Raw genomic sequence first — 8,763 nt, 5'->3', positions numbered from 1 at the left:
TTTTTTTTTTTTTTTTTTTTTTACTGATTTTGAGAATTGTTCTGCTATCGCTTTAAAGCAGGGTGGGGGGATAGAAAGGAAGTGCGATTGTGTGGGGACGGGCTCAGAAAGGAGGAGAGGAAGGAAGTGTAGGGCTTGAAGGCTGGAAGACTTTGCCCTTCCACAGCAGGGGCAGATCCGCCCAAATCCTCCCTTGTCACGGCCGCGCCCAGCCCTGATCGCGGGGAGAGCAGGCAGACGGAAGTCTCCAGACTATAATTCCGGTGCCTTCTCAGTGCCAGGCCCTTTCACTAGTTCATCTCACAAGTTTGCAAAGAGAAAGCTCCTAGTGACTTCTTCTGTAGACGGGGACCCTGGCGCTCAGGGAAGTGGCATCACTTGGCCAATTTCGCCCTGCTAGGTGACGGGGTCACCACTCAAATTCAAGGTTGCCTGATGCCGAGGCCAGGTTTTCCCTCTGTGCCCCCACCCGCCACCCTGCACCACCCACGTGCTGTTCTCCGGGGTCCTCCTGGCCGCGTCCCTTTGCTGCCTGGTGGTAAACCCCGTTCAAACAACAGGGAACAGTACGTCCTCGTGCAGGACACTGCATTCTCCCCGGCAGGTTCTCTTTGCGGTGAACGGTGCCCCAGAGATCAAGCGCTGCTGTGGCCCCACTGAGAGGAAAGTCCCCGTGGGGGGAAGACAGGCGGCGGGAGGGGCAGGCCTGAGTCACCCTGGGTGCGAAGCGGCAGAAAAGCCCGAGGAGGCCCCGGTGTTTGTTTGTTTCCATGACTCCCCACCCACCCCTCCGCAAAATTAATTTCCTCCCAGAGCTCCCTTGCAGCCCGGGCATTCCTCTCACTAGTCAAATATTTGTTGACGGTTTCCACGTGCTGGTGGGGAGCTAAGATTAGGTTCTGCTGCACAGCACAACGCAAACACATGCAGTGGCTTAAATAAGGCAGAAGCTTATTTCTCCCTCATGTAAGAGTCTACATGTTGGCCATGCAGGACATGTATGGCGGCCCTTGGTGTTCTCGGGAACGCAGGTTCCCACCTCTGCTCTTTCCTCCTCGCTGGTGGCCTCTCCCTCAAAACCACCTTCTGGTGTGAGATGGCCGTGGGGCCTTCCAGGGGATGGAAGGAGAAGGAGGAGCAGAGGGCAGAAAGAGGTCCTTCTCCAACAAATCAGCTCCTTTCCAACAGCCTCCCAAGAAATCCCAAATAATTCTTCCACCCACTTCTCATTGGCTAGAATCCACTCACATGCCCACATCTGGCTGCAGGGGTGGCTGGGAAGTCCAGATGTACTTTGGGGATTACCAAGTAGCAACATGCACAGCTAACAATGAAGATTTACTGTGGAAGGAAGGATATTATAGTGGACTAGGGGACTGTAGGGGTCAGCAAACTATGGTCTGCAGCCAGTTCTGGTCCACCCCCTGATTTTGTAAATGAAGTTTCATCGGAACACAGCCAAACTTATTTACACATTTTCCATGGCTGTTTTTTGTGCTACAACGTGAGAGTTACATAGTTGTGATGCAATATGGCCTGCAAAGTCTAACATATTTACTACCTGAGTCTTTACAGAAAAATGTTGTTGACTCCTGAAATAGACAAATAGTAACTTGTGAGCAAATAGCTACAGCCAGACCCTGGGTACGTAGATGTGGGCTCCATCCTCAGGAAGCTTAGTCTAGTGACTAAGCAGCCAAGTCAATGACTAATTAGCACGTGGTGTGATGAGAGGAAGAGCAGGATTCTGTTCAGGGTTCTTCGGGACCACAGAGGCAGACCATCTGAAACGGACCGTAGAGACGGAGGTCAGGCAAGCTTTCTGGATGAGTTTTATGGAGGGGAAGCTTGAAAAGAGAGAGGGAAAGGACTTCCAAGCAGAGGGGAAAGATGTGCAAAGATTGGAGGAGTGGGATGCCTGTCATTATGCATTCATCACACTGTGCATCCTAGTCGCCCATGAGTCTGTTTTCTCCAGAGACCATGCATTTTGCCTCCCCAGTGCCCGGCGCTGTGCACTGCTTCAGTATACCCAGTGCCTCTGTCTCGCAGGGACCTCCGAAAGCTCGTCACTTAGTGGCGCACCTTAGCATCACCTGTGGTTCTGTTATACCTACTCCTGGGGGCTCTGGCCCACTGAACCAGAATTTAAAATGGGTGAGGGTGGGGTGGAGGGACACCGAGTTCCAGTTCCAAGTTTGGCAATCACTAGATGAAGGCAAGGTCTTTGATGGCAGCCCCACCCCCACCACTTCCTGCCCTGTGTAAGCCTGGACAAATTGTTCAGCTTTTCTAAGCTTTATTCTTCCTCATTCGTAACAATGGAGATGGCATCATGAGCTGGTACAGTTCAGGGTCCTCAACCTCGATGCTGTTGACACGTCGGACTGGGTGATTCTGTGCTATGAGGGGCTGTCCCATGCACCGAAGGGTTTTTAGCAGCGTCCATGACCTCTACACACTGAATGCCAGCAGCACCCCTGGACTGCGACAACCAAAACTGCCCCAGACGTTGCCAAATGTCCCCTGAGGAGGCAAAGCACCCCTGTTTGAAAACCCATGAGGATTAGGCGAGATCGTGTCTATACCATATCTGTCAGTAGTAAGTGTGATAACCATCACCATTGTTGTCATTAGTGCTCAGAAAATATTAGTTGAAAAAGGTTTGTCTGGGGTAAAAGAAGAAAGAAAATATTAGTTGAAAGAATGAATACATGTCATGGGAGAAAAGCAAAAATTTCACAGGAACTACTCCTGGTATTAGGGTGGCAAACGCAGGAGAGGACCTCTTAGCCGTGACTAACACAATGTTCTGTTAAACCCACCTGTCGCAAATCTGTGTTATGTGAGCATTGTTGACTGAGAGGCATTTTCAGGTGAGCTGTCGGACACCTGCTGCTGGGGGCCTATTTCCGCACGGCCTGATTGAGTTTTGGGGAAACACCCACCCCCACTTTCGGCCATGTGCTTTGCTGACCTTTGTGTTGGTTCCTGGGTGAAGCGTGGGACTAAGGCCCGCGTCATCTGGGAAGTCCAGTCTCTTGGCCGCAGAGCCTAGGCCAGGAGGGGAACAGGCCTCCAGCCGGGCGCAGCCAGAAAGCCCCAGGGGTTTGCTTGGACAACCCCGAAGACGGATTTCCATTCCCCACTGGACTTGAACGTGAGAGGTCTGGTCCTAAGATCTAGACTGCAGCTGGGAAGGGAGGTTGTGTCTGAGGAGATGAATGAGGCAGAACTGAGCAGCGAGATGGGGAGGAACTGAGTTTTGTGATTGTGTTTGAATTCTGGATTCAGCTAAGCCTGAGGCCCAACTTAGTCACCAACTGTTTGTGTTCCTGAGCTAATGGATTCTACCTTTGCTTGTTGGTTCGGGCTAGTTTTTCTGTCCTTGAAACCAGTAACCCCCTTCCCTAACTAATACTTGATCCTGATTATACGAAGAATACAACACTTTATGAGTATCCATGGAATGCTTTGGGTGACAGATGATAGAAAGCCCAGCTCTAAATGGCTCACTCTTGAAAATGCCCAGAAATATGCAGGCTTCAGACCTGGGCTCCAGCTGCATTTCTCTGCAGCTCTCTTGGCCTCCCTGTCCTCCTGGTGTCAGCTTTGCCTTTAGGCGGCTCCCCTGGTGCAAAGTGTGGCGGTGGTTCCAAGCCTCGTGGATATGTGTCACCAGGAAAGAAAGAGGAAGAGAGTCTTAGCTTGAAACCAGCAAACAGAAGTCTTGAGCTTTACTGTGGTTAGACCAACTCAGATCACGTGCTCAGCCTTAAACCGAGGTGGTGGAGGGGATCTCCCTGGGCTGTAACCAGGACCTGAAGCCCGACCTGGGGGTGGATCAGTGCCCTGCAGAGCTCAGAGCTGCTCCCCAGTGGGGAAGGGACACGGGCACTGGGAAGCCTGCTCACTACTCACTTTAAAACAAGAAAACAGTATTTGATGTCTACTGTTACTGTTTAGTGACACCTTTCCGTTTCTCCATTCACTATCAGCATCCCTCCTTCCGGCTCTTTCAGGATTTGCTGGCTGATATGTTGGCGATTATGTCACTTCTGTTAGAGTTGCTTGTCTAAAATCAATATTCCTCACTAGAAAAGTAGGGCAGAGACCAAATTCAGCATCTTTTCTTTTCCTCATTAGAGCCCCATAGTTGGTGCCAACTGCCATTTAACACAGCGGCCTGCAACCTAGAAAAAACAAGCTCATTAAGGTAACTGGAAGCAAACGAAGGGAAACATATAACTTACAAAAACGCAAACAGGTGCCTTCTCTCTATTTTTTTTTTCTTGGCGGTATACTTTGACTTTCTCTTATTCAGAGTTTCAGAAAGAATATGCCAGTACTGATCTTCATGACACTAAAGGGCTCTCTTCTGAACCAGACACATGGCTGACCGCTGGGCCAGTCATGGAAGCTGGTTGCTTGTGAGGAACAATTATTTGATTTGCAACCCCACCTGGCCTATCTGCAATAATTGGCCTGTGAACTTCAGGCCAGATATTGGAAGACTAGACCTGAAATGAGGCAGAAGTGTATTAACTATTTTTTTCAGCAGGAGGTGTTTTGTTGTGTTGTTGCTTCTGTTTTTTCAATCCAATTAAATGTGTTTCCCCACAAAGCAAGGACAAAATGTTTCAAGGCCAGCTTGCCAAAAGTGTCTAGAATCTCCTGAATTGTCCTTTCATGACTGATGTTTGAATCCCTCCTCCAAACCAACTGGCTGTAGGATCCTGGACAAGTTACTTAACCTGTATAAACCTCAGTTTCCTCATCTGCAGCATGGGGATAATAGCATTACCCACCTAGTGGAGTTAACAAAAAAAAAATTTATAATAATAAAAGCATAATATGCAAATAGACTGAACGCTGGAGCAGTGGAACAACCATCCAGATGACCTTCTGGATGAAGCCGGGGCTGCGAAGGCCTATTCTTGCACGAATTTCGTGCACTGGGCCTCTAGTAAATGAAATAATATCTCTAACAGCGCTTAACACAGACCTAAGTCAGGGTTTTCTCAGCAATGCCGGCCATTAATGTGACGGCTCTTTTTATCACTGGGTGTGTGAGTTTGGGCAAATCTGCCAAGGTATCCGCTTTTTCATTTGGGAATCCAGGGCCAGAGTCCCTCCTATACAAGGCTGTTGAGTGGAGCACATAGTAGGTGTTGACTAAACATTAGCTCCGATTCACTTCCACCTATGCCCCATCCCAATCTGGAAGAGGAGGGGTGGGCGCCCTTCATCCCCCAGCCCCACCCACCGGTAGAAGTAGCATTTGAGAACCTACGGGTTTGTTTTACAAATACGTAGGAATCTAGGGCAAAGAAACCCTGCCTGGGCTTAGAGCGACATTATGGTTGAGATCTGATAGTCGCAGTCGAAGCCAGCCAGCCTCTGCGGTTCCTGTTTCAACCACTGTTGACCACACTGGGCTTTTCCACAAACCTGCAGACAGGGAGGCGGAAACTTCGGTTGGAACAGGAGAGGGAAATGTACGTGGGCAGCTGCAAAATGTTCTGCTTCATGCGAAACACAGTGCTAGCTGAGGCAGGAAACCCCGCGGCCTTTCTGTATGTCATTTGCTCCTTTGCTTCCAGTTACCTTAGCGGGCTTTTTCCTAGGTAGCAGGCCACTGGTTATGGTGGCATGTGGCGTGTTGGGAAGCTACTAGCCTGAAAAAGATTCACAGCCTGAAATACCCCTTGGCTTCCAGATAATGGTTTGTGGGTAGTGGGTGTGTTTGGGGATGCGAGGTATCTATTCTCTCTCCCAGGGGTGGGGAATGTCCAGTCTGAGTGCCGTATAAGGTCCACGGAATCATTTGGCCTGGCCCTGCCAAGACATGAGCTGTGAGTTAATGAAATCTCTGACCAAATAGAGCAGGCTCATTTTTAAGTTGATAATTTTGTGTGGCCCTCAAATGATGTTATAAATATCCAATGGCCCTTGGCAGGAAAAAGGTCCCCCACCCCTGCTCTATCCCATTATCCATTTCTGTGTCCCAAGCCCCTAACATGGTGTCTGTCATAGAGTTGGGGCTTCGTAGACATTTGAAGAGTGAGTGAAGAGAGGAGGAGGTCACTCACTACATAGGTTATTGAACCAACGGCAAATTCTGACCAATGGTGTTTACAGCCTATTGATGACTGAGAATTTCCAGGGGGCCAGGGGCTTGTTTGGACATTTACTGACTTGACCCAGGGGAAACCTGGTAGGGCCAGTTGGTCCTAATTTTCAGGCAGGACAAGGGACAGTGCCAGCCCAGGCGAATGGCCTGTGAGCTTGGGCGCTTAACTGGTGGGTGTCCAGGGCTAGCCAGTTCGGCCTGAGGACAGGAGCACAAAGCCACTGCTGCTGAGTCCTTCTGTAAGGTCATTGTATTCGGGTTAGGGATCATGTTGTTACACCCTGGCCTCCCTGTCACCTCCGGCTCAGCAAACTTCTGTCGGCTGTAGCATGGTGGGACACAGGCTCAGAGAGGATTGGGCTGGAAGGAGCAAGTGGAAGTTTATTCACTAGGCCTGCTGACCACACACGTCCCAATTACCTGCGACACTGATTCATCTTACACATGGGGAAAATGAAGCCCAGAGAAGTCAAGTGACTTCTCCAAGGGCACACAGCCAGTTTGCAACTCAAGATGATTACACTAGGCCAGTGGTCGGCAAACTCATTAGTCAACAGAGCCAAATATCAACAGTACAACGATTGAAATTTCTTTCGAGAGCCAAATTTTTTAAACTTAAACTATATAGGTAGGTACATTGTTATTAACTTAATTAGGGTACTCCTAAGGCTTAGGAAGAGCCATACTCAAGGGGCCAAAGAGCTGCACGTGGCTCGCGAGCCGCAGTTTGCCAACCACGGCACTAGGGTGATCATCGATCAGCTGCCCCCTGCAAGCCCCCCCACTGGGGATGGAGCCTGCAACCTGGGCATGTGCCCTGACTGGGAATCAAACCATGACCTCTAGCTTCATGGGTTGACACTCAACCACTGAGCCACACCGGCTGGGCTCAACCACTCTTGAAATGAGAAAACGGAATTATTTGTTTTCATGTTAGAAATTTTTACAGTTTGCATTCAACACTGCAGTTTTTATTTATGTCTCTGTGTCAGTAGACATGACCTTCTCAAGAGAGGCGCCACTAGGCTACAGAGCACCTTTGTGCTAATTAGTACACGGCCCCCTCTCTCCCACAGTGGGCCTGACCCAGGTGCCCACAGTGCAGCCTGGACTGCAGTCCCCACTCTGTGGGTCAAATGGCCTTGGGCTGTTTCCAACCTGCACTACTGTACATGGCAGCCCTGCTCTGAAGAATGAGGAAGGTAGCTTGTACTTTGGTCTGTACTCCCATTAACAGAGAGCGGGGCTCCTGGTGTTAAAGAAAGGTGGCTGAATTGCTCCGGGCGGCATGCTTGACCCCTAGCAACCTCTGATTCTAGGTGTGGCCTCAGGCTGCCTCACGCAGGAAACAGCACACTGTAACCTGGTCTGCCCTCTCTACTCCAGCTCTCGGGGGATTGGCCAGTGTCATTTAGTTCCCCAGACATACAGCACACTGCGGTGACCCCTGAGGCCCAGTGTTCAAAGTCAAGGCTGGATGTGCAGTGCCGAGATGTGAGCATGGGGCAGTGTCGCTGGAAACAGTGCGATCCCCCATCCTCTTCAGGAATTCTAATTCCAGCCCTTTTGTTGGGCAGAAGTCAAATAAGAGCTTTTGGATGCAGAGCTAAGCCTCACCCTCACTCAATCCTGCTTCCACCCCCTTGAAAGGTAGGAACATTCAAGAAGGTTCCTGGGCAGCCCCGCCTTCCCTGTACTGGTGGTGACACTTTGGCCTGGTAATAATGTCCAGTTCTCAGCCTTTTGATTACACTGCTCAACCCAGAGTCATGTTCCATTGTTATCGCAGCGGAGTGACGGTCGTCCCTCATCTGCCCCTGCGGAGGACTTTCCGTTACTCAGAACATTCTCAGCTGCAGCTACAATAATAGCAGGAGTCTATTCTTAGTGACCAGGACTTGGGTTCAGGGCTTTACTGGATTATATCACTTTATCCCCACGGTCACCCTGTGAAGGCGGCATCATTATGCCCATTTCCCAGATGAGGAAACTGAGGGTTAGAGGAGTTAGTAAGTGGTGAAGCCAGGACTCACACTCACACCCCGGGGTGTCTCACCACAAAGCTGATGTTGCCAACTCTCATACTCCCCTTAGTCCTGCTGGATGGCACACCTTCCCAGGTGCTGGGCACAAAGACTTGGGAACGACCCTATCTCTTTTGTGCACCTATTGGCTTTGCTACATTTATTGAGCGCTTGCTGTGTGCCCAGCGCCAGGCTAAGCAGCTTTCGTGGATTTACCTGCATTTTTCTGTTTAATCCTCAAAGCAAGCCTGTGACGAAGTACCACTGGCCCACATCCCAGGTGAGAAGATCACGTACGCACTCAAGGCGAAGGTGGGATTCCAACTCCAGGACTACGTGACTCAAAAGCTTATTTTCATCCAAAGGCCAGTATTTCTGGAAGCGTGGCCCTGGCTCTGGTGCTGCAGGTAGAAATGCAGATTCCTGGGCAGCACAGTAGGGAATCAGAACCCCCAGCAGCGGGCCAGGACAGCACCTTTCCTGCCACGGATGTCACGTGGTCCTTACGAGCATTTATGTTTAAAACTTGCTTCCATGCCTAAGCGCCGGTAACATGGGCTTGCTCACGTCTGGAAATTTATGGAGTGATATGTTTCTGATTAATCA

The sequence above is a fragment of the Myotis davidii genome, unplaced genomic scaffold (genome assembly GCF_000327345.1).
Source record: "Myotis davidii unplaced genomic scaffold, ASM32734v1 scaffold765, whole genome shotgun sequence".
Lineage (NCBI taxonomy): Eukaryota > Metazoa > Chordata > Mammalia > Chiroptera > Vespertilionidae > Myotis > Myotis davidii.
Note: the sequence above shows the minus strand (reverse complement) of the source record.